Genomic DNA, 15,240 nt, shown 5'->3' with positions numbered 1-15,240 from the left:
CTGACATAACAGGTATTAACAGGAATTAAGTAATACTCCTGTCAACAGGGTTTGTTTTTTTAATTTCCCTTTCCTGCTCCCCACCCCAGTTGTCTGCTCTCTGTGTCCATTCACTGTGTGTTCTGTGTCTGCTTATATTCTTGTCAGTGGCGCCGGGAATCTGTGCCTCTCTTTGTTGCGTCATCTTGCTGCATCAGCTCTGCGTGTGTGCAACGCCACTCCTGGGCAGGCTGCACTTTTTTTTGCACTAGTGGCTCTCCTTACAGGGCGCACTCTATGCACATGGGGCTTCCTTACATGGGGGACACCCCTGCATGTCACAGCACTCCTTGCGCGCATCAGCACTGCGCATGGGCCAGCTCATCACACGGGTCAGGGGGCCCTGGGCTTGAACCCTGGACCTTCCATGTGGTAGGCGGATGCTCTATTCATTGAGCCAAATCCACTTCCCTCAACAGGGATCTTAACAGGAGTTTAGGTCCCTGAGGGAACTATGATCACTGAGGTAACACTTCAGAGAAAAAATGACCAAGGTGTTACTTCAAAAGAACAATAGATTACAGACCAGTTATCTCAGAACCTGAGATCACTAAATTGATACTTCAGAAAAGTGAGGATTACTGGGGCGTGTATCAGGATAGATGAGAACACTAGACTTAAATCACAAGCGCTTATGACAGAACAATTACTCCAAAAGAGCTAAGGTAACAGGTATTACTACACAGAGGGCAACATCATTCAAGTGTTACTTCAAAGAGAGCCTGAGATTAATGGATTCCTTCAGAGAGGAGCTGAGATCAATGAGGTGGTCCCTCAGGAAAGTGGGAATTAGTGAAGTTGCCACATAGTGGTTTGAGAACAGAGGTATTGCATCACATTAGCTTAGGACATTGAAGTTTTGGGGTTTTTTTATTTCTCTCCCCTTCCCCCCCTGCCCCAGTTGTCTGTTCTCTGTGTCCATTTGCTGCATGTTCTTTTTGCCTGCTTCTGTTGTCAGTGGCACAGGAATCTGTGTTTCTTTTTGTTGCGTCATCTTGTTTTGTCAGCTCTCCGTGTGTGCAGCACCATGCTTGGGCAGGCTGCACTTTTGTGCTGGGCAGCTCTCCTCACAGGGTGCACTCCTTGCACATGGGGCTCCCCTATGTGGGGAACACCCCTGCGTGGCACAGCACTCCTTGCGCGCATCAGCACTGCTCATGGGCCAGCTCCACACGAGTCAAGGCGGCCCGGCATTTGAACCGGGGACCTCCCACGTGGTAGACAGACGCCCTATCCACTGGGCCAAGTCCGCTTCCCTGAAGATTACTTTAAGGACCTAAGATCACTGAGTTTTACTTCAAAAATAAGCTGAGAACACTGAGGTGTTGCTTGAGCCACATCTGCTTCCCAAGATATTAAAAACAGAAGCAGGGAACACTGAGGTGTTGTCTTCAAGTAATAATATATCATTGAAGTGATGCATTAAGGAATACCTGAGGCGGCGGACTTGACCCAGTGGTTAGGGCGTCCATCTACCACGTGGGAGGTCCGCGGTTCAAACCCCGGGCCTCCTTGACCCATGTGGAGCTGGCCCATGCGCAGTGCTGATGCGTGCAAGGAGTGACTTGCCACGCAGGGGTGTCCCCTGCATAGGGGAACCCCATGCTCAAGGAGTGCACCCCGTAAGGAAAGTTACCCAGCACAAAAAAAAGTACAGCCTGCCCAGGAATGGTGTCGCACACACGGAGAGCTGATACAACAAGATGACGCAACCAAAAGAAACAGATTCCCATGCCGCTGACAACAACAGAAGCGGACAAAGAAGACGCAGCAAATAGACACAGATCAGGCAACTGGGGTGGGGGGCAGGGAAGGGGAGAGAAATAAATAAATCTTTTTTTAAAAAAGGAATACCTGAAGTCACTGAGGTGTTCGAGTAGAAGGAGAGCTCTGAGAATACTTTAGATATAAGGTGTCCATTAGGAGAAATAAGATTACTGAGGCACTACTTCAGAAAGGACTACAAACCAGTTACATCAAAGTAGCTGAGATTACTAGATGATACCTCAGAAAAGTGTAAATTACAGAGGTGTTGTCCAGAGTGCTTTGAAAACACATATATATTATATCACACTGGTTTATGACACCAGAAAATGACTTTAAAGGAACTGAGATCACAGATTTGTACTTCAGAGAAGAGTTAAGATCACTGAGGTATTGTTACAGAGAGGATATAAGATACTGAGGTTTTGCTTCAAGATAGGGCTGACTTCAGACCAGCTAATCACTGAGCTACTACTGTAGAAAGGACTGAAACACTAGGTGTTCCTCAAAGGGGAGATGTGATCGTGGTCTTTAATTTCAGGGAGGACATAAGATCCCTGAGGTGATTGATCAGAGTGGAACTGAGATTATTGTGTGTTACTGCAGAGAGAAGCAAAGATCACTAACTTTTCATAAGAGGAGATATAATGGCTGAGATTTTACTTCAGAAAGGGAGGGAGCTGTCAAAACTGAGACATACTTCAGAGAGTAGCAGAAGACAAAGTTTTTCTTCTTGGGGGATAAGTGATCACTAAATGTTATATCACAGGGGATATGAAACGTGTAAATTCAGGGAGGAGCAGAGAACACTTACTTCAGAGGGGAGCTGAGATCACTGAGTGTTATTTCTGGGAGAAACTAAGATAGCTGAGGTTTTGACAAAGGAGATATCACTAAGATTTTATTACAGAAGGGGGGGTTATCAAAACTGAGCTTTACTTCAGAGAGCAGTTGATCACTGAGGTGTTAGTTACTTCAGAGTAGTAGAACACAGATTGTTTCTTCTTGGAGAATAAGTGATCCCTCAGAAAGTACATGAAACAGGTTTCTTCAGAGAAGAGCTAAAATCAGTGAATGTTACTTGAGAGACATCATGAGAACACTGATATGTAACTACACAGGAAGGATATAAGAGGACAGGTATTTTTTAAAAGAAGGGATTCACTGAGCTATTTCTTCAGATAGGAGCTGACATAACTGAGGTGCGTCTTATAACAGGAGCTTAGGTCCTTGATGTGTTATTTAATAGAATGAGAAATCACTGACAGAACTGGGATGGCTGAGGTAATGCTTCAAAGAAAAGAAGACTGAGGTATTACTTAGAAACTGAGACTACTGAGGTATTACTTCAAAAGGACAGGAGACTGCAGACCAGTTAAAGAAGCTGAGACCACTAAGGAGATACTTCAGAAAAATAGAGGTTACTGATATATTTCATCAGGGTCTATATGAAGAGTGAAGGGTTCCATCAGAGGAGTTTATGGCAGTAACAGTACTTCAGAGAGCTAAGAAACTGAGGCATTACTTCACAGATGTAATCATTCAAATGTTATTTCAAAGAGATCGATATCCGTGGTATTCCCTCAAAAAGGAGCTGAGATCACTGAAGCAGTGTTAGGAGATAAGATCACTGCGGTTTTGCTTCAAACATAGAGGTACCATAACTGAGGCAACCCTTCTGGGAGCAGCTGCTCACTGAAGTGTTTCTTCAGAGAGGAACTGGAACAGTGCATTGGTCAGAGATGAGATGAGAGCAGAGACTGTTACCTCAGAGACTATAATATCACTGAAGTGATCTCTCAAGGTGGAAATGAGATCACAGTGTTGCTTCAGAAAGCAGATGATTACTGAGCCCTTACAGCAGAGAGTAGAACACAAAGTATCTCTTCTTGAAGGATAAGTGACCACTAAATATTTCATCAGTGAGGACATGAAAGAGAGGTGTTACTTCAGTGAGCAGCTATATCTCTGACTGTTACTTCGGAAGGGAGCTGATGTCAACTGTTACATATAAAAGAGAAGAGGGAGCAGATGTAGCTCAAGTGGCTGAGTGCTTTCAGGTATGAGGTCCCAGGTTTGATCTCTGGTACTTCCTAAAAACAGGCAAAAAAACCCAACTCTCATTGGGGAGCAGATATAGCTCAGTGGTTGAGCACCTGCTTCCCATGTGCAAGGTCCTGGGTTCAGTCCCTGAGACTTCCTTTAAAAAAAGTGTAAGATTGCAGAGGGCTTTTTTTTTTCACTCCCCTTCACCCCCCCCCCCATTATCTGTTCTCTGTGACCATTCACTGTGTGTTTTTCTGTGTCCACCTGCATTCTTGTAAGCGGCACCAGGAATCTGTGTCTCTTTGTCACATCATCTTGCCGCATCAGCTCTCTGTGTGTGTGGTGCCCATCCCGGACAGGCTGCCCTTTTTTTGCATTGGGCAGCTCTCCTTATGGGGTGCACTCCTTGCACATGGGGCTCCCCTATGCAGGAGACACCCCATGTGGCACAGCACTCCTTGCGCACATCAGCATGGACTGGCTCACCACATGGGTCAGGAGGCCCTGGGTTTGAACCCTGGACCTCCCATGTGGTAGGTGGATGCTCTGTCAGTTGAGCCAAATCCACTTACCTGCAGAGGACTTTTGGGCCTCTGAATTGCTGATATGAATTGCTGAGGTATTACTCCAGAAGGGGACTGTCACAACTTACTTCAGAGAGCAGCTGGTCACTGAGATATTACTTCAGAGTATAGTAGAACCAAAGAGTTTCTTCTTGGGGGATAAATGATCACTAAATGTTATATCAGAGAGGGCATGAAATACAGGCTTTACTTCAGGGAGGAGCGGAGATCACTGGATGTTACTCCAAAGGGTAGTTGAGATCACTGAGTATTATTTCAGAGGAGAGCTGTGAACACTGAGTGTTACTTCAGAGAAGTGTTAAGTTCACTGATATTTTTCCAAAGAGAGAATATATGATCACTGAAACATGTCAGAGAAGAGTAGAACACAAAATTTCTTCTTAGGAGATATGAGATTAAATATAACTCCACATGGACTTGAATCAGAGGTGTTACTTCAGAGAGGAGGTAAAAACAGTTACTTCAGAGGTGACATGAGATCACTGAGTTGTTCTTTTAGAGAAGAGCTGAGATCACTGATTTTTCCTTCAGAAAAGAGCTAAGATCACTTACGGGGTTGCCTTGGAAAGGAGATACAGATACTAAAGTTTTACATCAGAAATGGGAGCTGACTTAGACATTATCTGAGAGAGCAGCCTATCACTGAGGTGTTCCTTCGGAGTGGAATTGAAAACTTCCATGTTCGTCAAAGAGGAGATGAAGGCACTGAATTTTACTTCAAAGAGGAAGTGAGGAGACAGGTTTTTCTCAAAAATAGCTAAGATCACTGCAGTGTTCCCTCTGAGAGGAGTTGAGATCACTGTGGCGTTCCATCAAAGAGGAGCTGAGATCACAGAAAGTTACTTCAGAGACAACATGAGTTCACACTAAAGTATTTCTTCATGGAGGAGCTGACAACTGCAATGTGTTAATACACTCACTGAGGTGTTAATTCAGAGAGAAACTGAAATACTAGGTGTTCATCAGAAGGGTGATGAGATAATGAGCTGTTACATCGGGGAGGACATAATATCTCTGAGGTAATCCCTCTGAGTGGGACTGAGATCACTCAGTTTTACTTCAGAGAGCAGCTGATCACTGAGGCTTTAAGAGAGTAGTAAATACAAAGTGTTTCTTCTTAGGGGATAAATGATTACTAATAGTAAAATTACATCAGAGAGGACATGAAACAGGTTTTACTTCAGGGAGGAGCTGAGATCACTGAGTGTTACTTGGAGTTGCTAAGATCCCCGAGGTTTTGCTAAAGACGAGATCACCAAGATTTTACTTTAGAAGTGGGGCTGTCAAAACTGATCATTAATTTAGAGAGTAACCACTGAGGCATTACTTCAGAGAGTACTGGAGCACAAAGAGTTTCTTCTTATGCGATATGAGATAAGGTAATCCAAAGGACTTGAAACAAAGGTATAACTTCCGAGGATACATGAGACCACTGTGTGTTATTTCAGGGGATAGCTGAGATCACTGTGTTACTTCAGAGAGGTGCTAAGATCCCTGAGCATTTGCCTTATAGAGGTTTTACTTTAGAGGGAGAGCTGATATAACTTAAGCTTTACTTCAGAGAGCCACTGATCAGAGAAGTGTTACATCAGAGGACCTGAAATAAAGTGTTACTTCAGTGTGCTGTCATCATGGAGGCCCCCTTTGAGAGGGGTTGAAGTCACTGAGGAGTGAGCATCACTGAGATGGGGAAATGAGAACATGAGATTTTATGGCAATGGAAATTTTATCATTGAGGCATTACTTTTCAGATGTTGCTATACAGAGAATTTACCTCACAGGAGTGATATCACTGAGTTTTACTTCAGAATGAGATCACTGAGGAGTTATTATAGGGGGAAGATAAGATGACTGAGGTATTTAAGAATGCTGGGATCACTGATATTTCTTCAAAGAAGAGCTGAAATTACTGAGACATTAAGAGACAGAGATCATGAGGTGTTAACTTCAAGGAAGAGATAGAACAGTGAGGTGATACGTTAGAAAGGAGTTGAAATCACTGAAGAATTATTTGTAGGGGACCTAGAGATTGGGAAAGTAATACTTCAAAGGGGAGTTAAGAAGACAGCTGTGGGAAGCGGATTTGGCTCAACTGATAGAACGTCCACCTACTACATGGGAGGTCCAGGGTTCAAACCCAGGACCTCCTGACCCATGTGGTAAGCTGGCCCATGCACAGTGCTGATGTGTGGAAGGAGTGCCATGCCACGTAGGGGTGTCCCCACATAGGGGAGCCCCATATGCAAGGAGTTCACCCCGTAAGGAGAGCCACCCAGTGTGAAAAAAGCACAGCCTGCCCAGGAGTGGTGCCACACACACGGAGAGCTGATGCAGCAAGATGATGCAACAAAAAGAGACACAGATTCCCAGTGCTGCTGACAAGAATGCAGGCAGACACAGAAGAAGACACAGCGAATGGACACAGAGCAGACAGGCGGGAGGGAAAGGGGAGATAAATAATTTTTTTTTTTTAATCTTTAAAAAAAAAAAAAAGACAGCTGTGTCTCTTAGGAGAAATCAGATTACTGAGCTTTAACACCTGAAAGGATTACAAACCAGTTACATCAGAGAACCTGAGATCACTAAGGTAATATTGGAGATTACTGACATCACACAGCATTATGACACTGAAGAATTGCTTTAAAGGACCTGAGATTGCTGAGTATCATTTCAGAAATAAGCTGAGATCATAGGGGATCAGAGATCACTACATGGGAAGCGGGCGTGGCTCAACTGATAGAGCATCCGCCTACTGTGTGGAGGGTCCAGGGTTTGATCCCAGGGCCTCCTGACTCCTGTGGTAAGTTGGCCCATGTACAGTCCTGCCATGTGCAAGGAGTGCCCTGCCATGCAGGGGTACCCTCAAGTAGGGATGCCCCACATGTGAGCTGCCCCACATGCAGAAAGCACAGCCCACCAGGAGTGGCAACACACACATGGAGAGGTGATGCAGTAAGATGATGCAACAAAAAGTGCCACCAGATAATGCAAGTGGATGCGAAGAACACACAGTGAATGGACACAGAGCAGGCAACAGGGGGAAGGGGAGAGAAATAAATTAAATTTTTAAAAAGAGATCACTATGTGTTACAGAGGACCTGAAACATAAGTGCCATTTTAGAGAGGAGGTGAGATCATTGAGTGTTACCTTAGAGGGGACATGAGATAGACATGTTATTCAGAGAGGAGCTGAACTCACTGAGATATTGCTACAGGGAGGAGGTAAGATCACAGATTTACTCCAAAAAGGGGTGACATATCTTAGGCATTACTTCATAGAGGAGCTGAAAAAGCTGAGGTGTTTCTTCAAGAGGAAATGAGATCACTGAGTGTTAATCAGATAGAACATAAGATCTTGAGCATTCCTTCATAAAAGGGCTAAGATCACTGAGGTCATGCCTGGGAAAGGAGGACAGGAAACTAAGGCTTTCCATCAGAAAGAGAGATGACTTAACAGGAATTACTTCAAAGAGCAGCCAATCACTGAGGTGTTATTTCAAGTGAGGTGCTGAAACACAATACATTTGTAGAGGGAAGATGAGATCACTGAATATTACCTCAGAGCAGATGTGAGATGACTGAGGTATTCCTCAGAGGTAGATGAGATCATTGCAATGTTCCCTCAGGTGCCAAGAGCAATGCGTTCCTTCAGAGGAGCTGAGATCATGATGTTGCTTCAGAGACAGCATGAGATCACTGAAGTGTTGCTGCAGGCTGGGGGTGGGGTGAGATAGGATGACTTGACATGCTGGGATCACTGAAGTATTTCTTCAGATAAGAGCTGACATTACAGATTTTATTTAACAGGGCTAGGATTACTGTGGTGTTAATTAACAGAAGTACAGATCATTGAAGTGTTATTTGAAAGAACTGTGAGGTAATACTTCAAAGGAAAGATAAGATGACTGAAGTGTTACTTCAGAAAAATTGAGATTACTGACATATTCAGAAAGGACATGCAACTACAGACCAGTTACCTCAGAGAAACTGATCACTAAGATGATACTTCCTTAAGAAAGCAAGATTACTGTGGTATTGTGTCAGGTGGTAGATGAGAACACTTGTTACATCAGAGTCACTTAGGACAGTGAACAATTTCCTCAAAAGAGCTAAGTTAACTGAGGCGTTACTTCACAGATGACAAAATATTCAAGTGTTACTTCAAAGAGATCATGATATCTGTGGTGTCCCTTTAGAATGGTGATATAATTGAAGCAATGTTACAGAGAGGAGATAAGGTCACTGAGGTTTTACTTCAGAAGGAAGACTACCGTAACAGGGAATCCTTCAGAGAGCAGCTGATCACTAAGTTACTTCAGAGAGGAACTGAAACACTATGTGTCAGTCAGAGGAAAGATGAGGTCACAGACTGGTACTTCAGAGAAGACTTAAGATCATTGAGGTGATCCTTCATAATGGAAGTGAGATCACAGAGCATTACCTCAGAGAAGCTAAGATCATTGAGGTTTTGCCCAAGAGAGGTAATATGATCACTGAGATTTTACTTCAGAAGGGGAGCTGACATAACAGGCATTTCTTCATAGAGTGGCTGAAAAAGCTGAGGTTTTCTTCAAGAGAAAAGTATATCACTGAGTGCTATTCAGAGAGGTTGTGAGATCACCGAGTGTTCCTTCATAAAAGGGCTCAGATCACTGAGGTAATGCCTGGGAAAGGAGATAGGAAACTGAGGTTTTACTTCAGAAAAAGAGCTGATTTAATAGGAATTCCTTCAAAGAGCAGCCAATCACTGAGATTTTCTGGGACATTATTTGTGGAAAAGCTGAGGTTGGAGAAGTCATATTTCAAAGAGGAGAAAAGATGAATGATGTGTCACTGAGAATAAATCAGATTATAGAGGTATTACTTCAGAAAAGACTACAGACCAGTTATCTCAGAGAAGTTGAGATCACTGGGTGATACCTCAGAAATGTGGAGATTATTGAGATGTTTCCACAGAGGGTTTTGAGAATATTGAGGTATACATCACAGTAGTTATGACTGAAGAATTACTTTAAAGAACATGAGATCATTGAGTTTCACTTCAGAAATGAGCTGAGATCATGCTGGTGTTATCTCAGGTGAGATAAGATCATTAATGTAAGATCATGAGATAATGGAGGTGTTACTTCAAAGAGGATATGAGGTCACTGAGGTGTTGGCTTGAGATATCTGTGGAATTCCTTAACAAGTAGCTGAGATCACTGGATGTTACTTCAGAGGTAAAGAGCAACCAGAGGTGTTACTTTAGAGAGGACCTAAGGTCACTATGGCATTGCTATGAAGAGGAGATAAGATCACTGAGGTCTGACTTCAAAGGGGAGCTGACAGAACTGAGGCATTACTGCATAGAAGAGCTTTAAAAACAGCTGTTTCCTTGTGATCTATTAACTTTAATTTTTTAAAAAATTTAAAAAAATAAAAACTGAGCTGTTTCTTCAGAGGGCAGTGAGTTCACTGTTACATGAGAGAGGAGCTGAGATCACTGTAGTTTGCTTCAGAAGAGAGATATGACTGTGGCTTTACTTAAAAAAAACACACACAACAGGAAAGTGGATTTGGCTCAACAGATAGAGCATCCGCCTACCACATGGGAGGTCCTTGATTCAAACCCAGGACAGACCTCCTTGACCCGTGTGGAGCTGGCCCACAAGCAGTGCTAATGCAGAGTGCTGTGCCACACAGGGGTATCCCCCACATAGGGGAGCCCCACGCACAAGGAGTGCACCCCATAAGGAGAGCCACCAAGCATGAAAAAAGTGCAGCCTGCCCGGGAGTGGCACCACACATATGGAGAGCTGATGCAGCAAGATGACACAATAAAAAGAGACACAGATTCCTGTGCTGCTGACAAGAATATAAGCGGACACAGAAGAGCACACAGCAAATGGACACAGAGAGCAGACAAATGGGGGGGAGGGAAGAAGAGAAAAATAAATAAATCTTTAAAATTAAAAATTAAAAAAGAGATGACATACCTGAGACTTTACTTCAGAAAGTTGCTGATCACTGATGTTTTACTTCAGAGAAGCTGAAACAAAAAGTGGTGTTAGTTTAGAGGGGAGATGAGATCACAGTGTTACTTCAGAGAGATGATGAAATCAGCAATGTTACTTCAGAGAGGAGATTAAATCACTAAGGTGTTCCTTAATAAAGAATCTGAAACCCCTTAGTATTAATCAGATGGGAAGTGGCATCTGATGTGTTACTTCAAAGACGAGCTGAGGGGAGTGGATGTGACTCAAACGGTTGAGCCCCTGCTTCCCACATGGGAGGTGCTGGGTTTGGTCCCTGGTGCCTCCTAAAAACAAAAAAAAACAGCAAGCAAACAAATGAAAAAAACAACTCATGGGAGCCCAAGTAAGTACTGACTTCCCATATACAAGGTCTCAGGTTGAGTCCCCCACTCCAGTACCTCAAAACAACAACAACAACAAAAAAAAAAAAAAAAAACTGAAGTCACTCATGTATTTTCCTTCAGAGAGAAGCTGAGATCACTGAGGTATTCCCTCAGCAGTGGGGATGAGGACAATGAGGTGTTATCAGAGGAATTTATACCACTGAGCCATTAGTTCAGCAAAGATGATATCATGGAGGTTTTACTTCAGAGAAGGTGAGATCACTGATTGTTACTTCAGAAAGAACATGAGCTCCCTGAAGAGTTACTTCAGTGGGAGATAAAATGACAGGTGTTTCTTCAGAGAAGAGTTGAGATATTGATGTGTTAAATAACAGAAGCAAGAGATTGCTGAAATGTTACTTCAAGGAAGAGATAGATCATTGAAGGTGCATAGGAGAGGAGCTGAAATAACTAAGGTGTTAATTGAGAGAGAAGCTGAGATGGGCCAGGTGTTACTTCAAAGAGGAGATATGATAACAGGTATTTAGAGAAATCGGAATTACTGAAGTATTACTTCTGGAAAAGACATGAGACTACAGAGCAGTTACATAAGAGACTCTAAGATCACTAAAGTGATATGTCAGAAAAACATAAATTGAGAAGCAGATGTGGTTCAGTGGTTGAGTGCCTGCTTCCCATGTATGGGGTCCTGGGTTCAATCTCTGGTATCTCCTTAAAAAAGAAAAAAAGAAAAGCATAGATTACTGAGTTGTTGCCTCAGATAGGAGATGAGAACACTGAGGTCTTACATCACAGGAACTTATAATGATGGGCCTTTCTCAAGGAGCCGCTATCACTAGGTTTTACCTCAGAAAGGAGCAGATATCCCTGAAGTGTTACTTTACAGAGGACACAAGATCATTAAATGTTATTTCTTAGAGAACATGAAACCAAAATGAGTTATTTCAGAAAGGAGGTCAGATTACTGAGGTGTTACTTCAGAGACCATATGGAAACTGAGGTATTACTTCACAGAGGATGCAATTAATTAGGTGTTAACATGGAGGGGATTTGAGATCACTGAGGTGTTGCTTCAAAGAAGAAATAAGATCACTGAGGTTTTACTTCACAAAGGGAGCTAACGGCAACAGGTATTACTTAAGAAAGGTGCTGAAATCACAAGGTATTTCATCAGAGGGTAGAGGAGGTCACTGAGTGCTCCTTCAAAGGAGGATGTGAGATCACTGAAGTGTTCCTTCTGAGAGGAGCTGAGATTACCAGGGTATGTGGGAAAGGGTTAAGTTTAATTTTCAAATAAAGGGGAAGCCAAACTGACTTTGCAGTTGGAGGAGGGTGGGTAGGGAATCCAGTAGCTTTGGCACTCCGAGAATTTAAAAAGTGGCGCCAAAATGAGGGGGAGGCCAATGGTGAGTGCTGGGGGCGGGGCTAGATCAGCGAGAGCCAATGGTGAGTGCTGGGGGCGGGGCTAGATCAGCGAGAGCCAATGGTGAGTGCTGGGGGCGGGGCCAGGAGCGGCAGCAGCGCCCAGTGTGAAAAGCGCGCCAGGGCGAAAGCCGCGCAGGCGCTCCGCTGCGCAGGGAGCGCGGGAGGGAGCTCAGGGCGGAAGCCGGTAGGTTAGTGAGATCTCTCAACAGGCTGTAACCCCTGAAACACCCAATCGATGGGGAACAGGGGAGGGGCCCGCGCATTAGGTTTAGGGTATAAATGTCAGTGTTTCTTGCTGTTTGGCGTGCCGACCATTTTATCCAGGTCGATCGCCCGTTCTTATAAGACCGTTAATGAAATTCTCCCCCACAATTGGGTGAGCTTTTGTTTTATTTCTAACAGGTATTGCCTCAGAGAGGAGATATGATCACTGAGGTTTTACTTCAGAAGGGGAGCTCATATAACTGAGGCATTACTTTAAAGAACAGGTGATTACTGAGGTGTTACTTCAGAAAGGAGCTGCAATTATAAGGTGTTCCTGTGAAGGGGAGATGATATTTGTGAAGTTTTACCTCAGACAATGGCTGACTTCCCGGAAGTGTTACTTCAGAAAGGACAAGAGATCACTGACGTGTTAATTAAACGTGATGAGATCACCAAATGGGAGCTGAGATCCTTGAGAAATTGCTTCAGTGAGGCCATGTCAGAGGAACTGACATCACCAGGATAATAATTCAGAAAAGTTGAGGTCACTGAGGTGTTACCTCTCAGGTGGAAATATCGCTGAGGTATTACTTCAGAGAGAGGCTGAGATAACTAGATGCTATTTCATCAAGTCCCGTACAGAGGAAAGCCACAAACCCTTCCTGGATGGAGTCCACAGCTAGCATCTGAACTAGTGGCTGTTCCTCAGAGTCTATCCCAATTTAAGCCACAAACTCTATATCATATAGAAGCCTTAGAGTAAGAGAAAAAGTCAAAGTCCAATCAATATGAGTATAAGAGTTGGATCAGATTCAATGTACGGTACTTGTGTGGGGAGTCCCCTATAATATCAAAGGACACATTAAATTACATAATACTAGTCATTCTGGATTACTAAATCCTCCAATAACTAGGGGTTGATTCTAAGTGGTTTTTAGGGATGTAAATGTATAGTTTGCTTTCCTCCTTCTTAAACAGTGTGCTTAATATCATTCTGTCTTTTTTTTCTGTCTAGGGCTGCTGCCACTGAGCCATTAGTGAGCAGGACAGGCTCAGGTATCGGTGGGGCCAGGAAGTACCCTGAAGTGCCTCTTCCTGCCACTCACCTCTTCCTCTCCAAGGAGCAGGAGGCAGCATACAACCTTCCAGAACATGGGGGCCATCTACCTTTTGGAAATGGCATTATAGGCCAAAGGACCCTCAGGATCCCACTCACCCCAACAGTCTTCTCCTCCCACTTCTGATTTATCAGCAACATTTCACACTTATTTTAGATTTTCAATTTTTATTCAGAAGTCTTTACATTTTAAGTATTTAAATCTTTCTTTTTATATTATTTCTCCTTGCAGCTACCAGAAATTTAATCTTTTGTTCTCTTCAAGTTTTTCTATGACTTTTAATATATTTTAGACCATCTGGAATTTATTTTTGTGTACTGTGTATAATCCAACACGTTTTCAAATAAAAAAAGTAATGACTGGAACAAATATTTGTGGTTGAAGCAAGGTCAGTATGCTCTGGCACAATGCTATCCTACAAATCAATGACCATAGGACATGAGCAGGCAATTCCTAATGAGAAAAGACAACCAGGAAAACCTGGAAAAGGCTTAAATGTGCCAATCCAAAATAGAAAATGTGCCATCTCCTAATCAATTAATTGTAAGAAATGAAGATTAGTTTAGTTTTCACATAAAGGAAGAAAGAACTAATGTAACCTGGCAGCCTACTGCCTCAGTCTCTCACTCCCGGGTTAAACTGCAACAAAGGAAACCAGCTTAAGGCAGTCTTATAGGAAGTAAAAAAAGATGCCCAGGAAAAAAGCTAAGTCATACCAATTCAGCACTAAATTCCATTCCTTATTTGGCAAAGGAGAGCAGGTAAAAATTAAAATGGTTGGAATGTGATGGGAGAAGCAGTTAACCACAAACTTTTGAACGGGACAGTTAGATCTTCTCAGATAGGTTGTAACCTCTGAAGTATCCCATCTATGGAGAAACAGAGGAAGGGCCTGCGTGCTAGGCTGAGGGTATAAATTGTGTCATTCTTCTTCATTCGGGGCACCAGCCATGTTTTCTGGTTGTGCACCCCTTCTTAAAAGATTGAGAATAAATTTTTTCTTCTCCACAATCAGGTGAGCCTTATTTTCTTCCAGAAGAAGATTTCTTACAGTTTTGGAGGCTCACCCAGGATTCTGAAGCTTCAGAGAGTGGACCCCCGGGGTGGATGACGGGGACACCTGCCCTGCTGTTTAAGCAGTCTTGGACTCCACCAGTGGGGGCCTCGCCTCTGGCAGCCAAGAGACCCAAGAACAGATGCTTAGATCTGCTGATTGTGGACAAGAAAAAGGGAAGGGAAAATCTGCCTCTTGTTGACCAGGTGATTCCATGCATGGACCAAGGTAAGAACAAAGGCTATTAAGTATTACCACCCACTTTTAATAAATAAATAAATAGTATTACCTTGGTGGTCAGGAATTCTGATGAGTCTGAGGTTCATTGTGCATGCATGAGATGGCTGACATATGGCGTGAAGTGAGTGTGGAGTCCCGATTCACATTTCTCTTCTCCCATGAGGGAAAGGGCCAGAGACAGACAAAGTGAAAGAGTCAAGAGAAAGAGACCTAGACAAGATTCAGAATGGGAAATAGAGGCAGTCAGTCAACTGGGAAAAAGGGGAAGGGGGTATCTGTAGGATCCCCTGGAGACATTCCTCCAGATAGTCCATTAGGGAGGATGTTAAGGCATTGGACTGATAGTCATTGGACCAAGGGAAAAGACAAGAAGAAAATGATTAAATACTGCTGTTGTATCTGGTCCAA

General features: G+C 43.3%; 1 long non-coding RNA gene across 1 annotated transcript in view; it reads right to left on the bottom strand.

The window, feature by feature from the left end:
- The window catches only part of LOC105745775 (uncharacterized), a 24,593-nt gene extending 9,353 nt beyond the window's left edge, over window positions 1-15,240 (bottom strand). The window contains exons 1-2 of the long non-coding RNA XR_009180556.2: window positions 14,882-15,240; window positions 10,409-10,461 (exon numbers count right to left, since the gene is read on the bottom strand). This is a non-coding gene — a long non-coding RNA (uncharacterized lncRNA). The remainder of the gene's footprint in view (window positions 1-10,408; window positions 10,462-14,881) is intronic.

Source organism: Dasypus novemcinctus, chromosome 14 (genome assembly GCF_030445035.2).
Source record: "Dasypus novemcinctus isolate mDasNov1 chromosome 14, mDasNov1.1.hap2, whole genome shotgun sequence".
Lineage (NCBI taxonomy): Eukaryota > Metazoa > Chordata > Mammalia > Cingulata > Dasypodidae > Dasypus > Dasypus novemcinctus.
The sequence above is the reverse complement of the archived record's forward strand: the minus strand, read 5'-3'. Positions and strand labels throughout refer to the sequence as shown.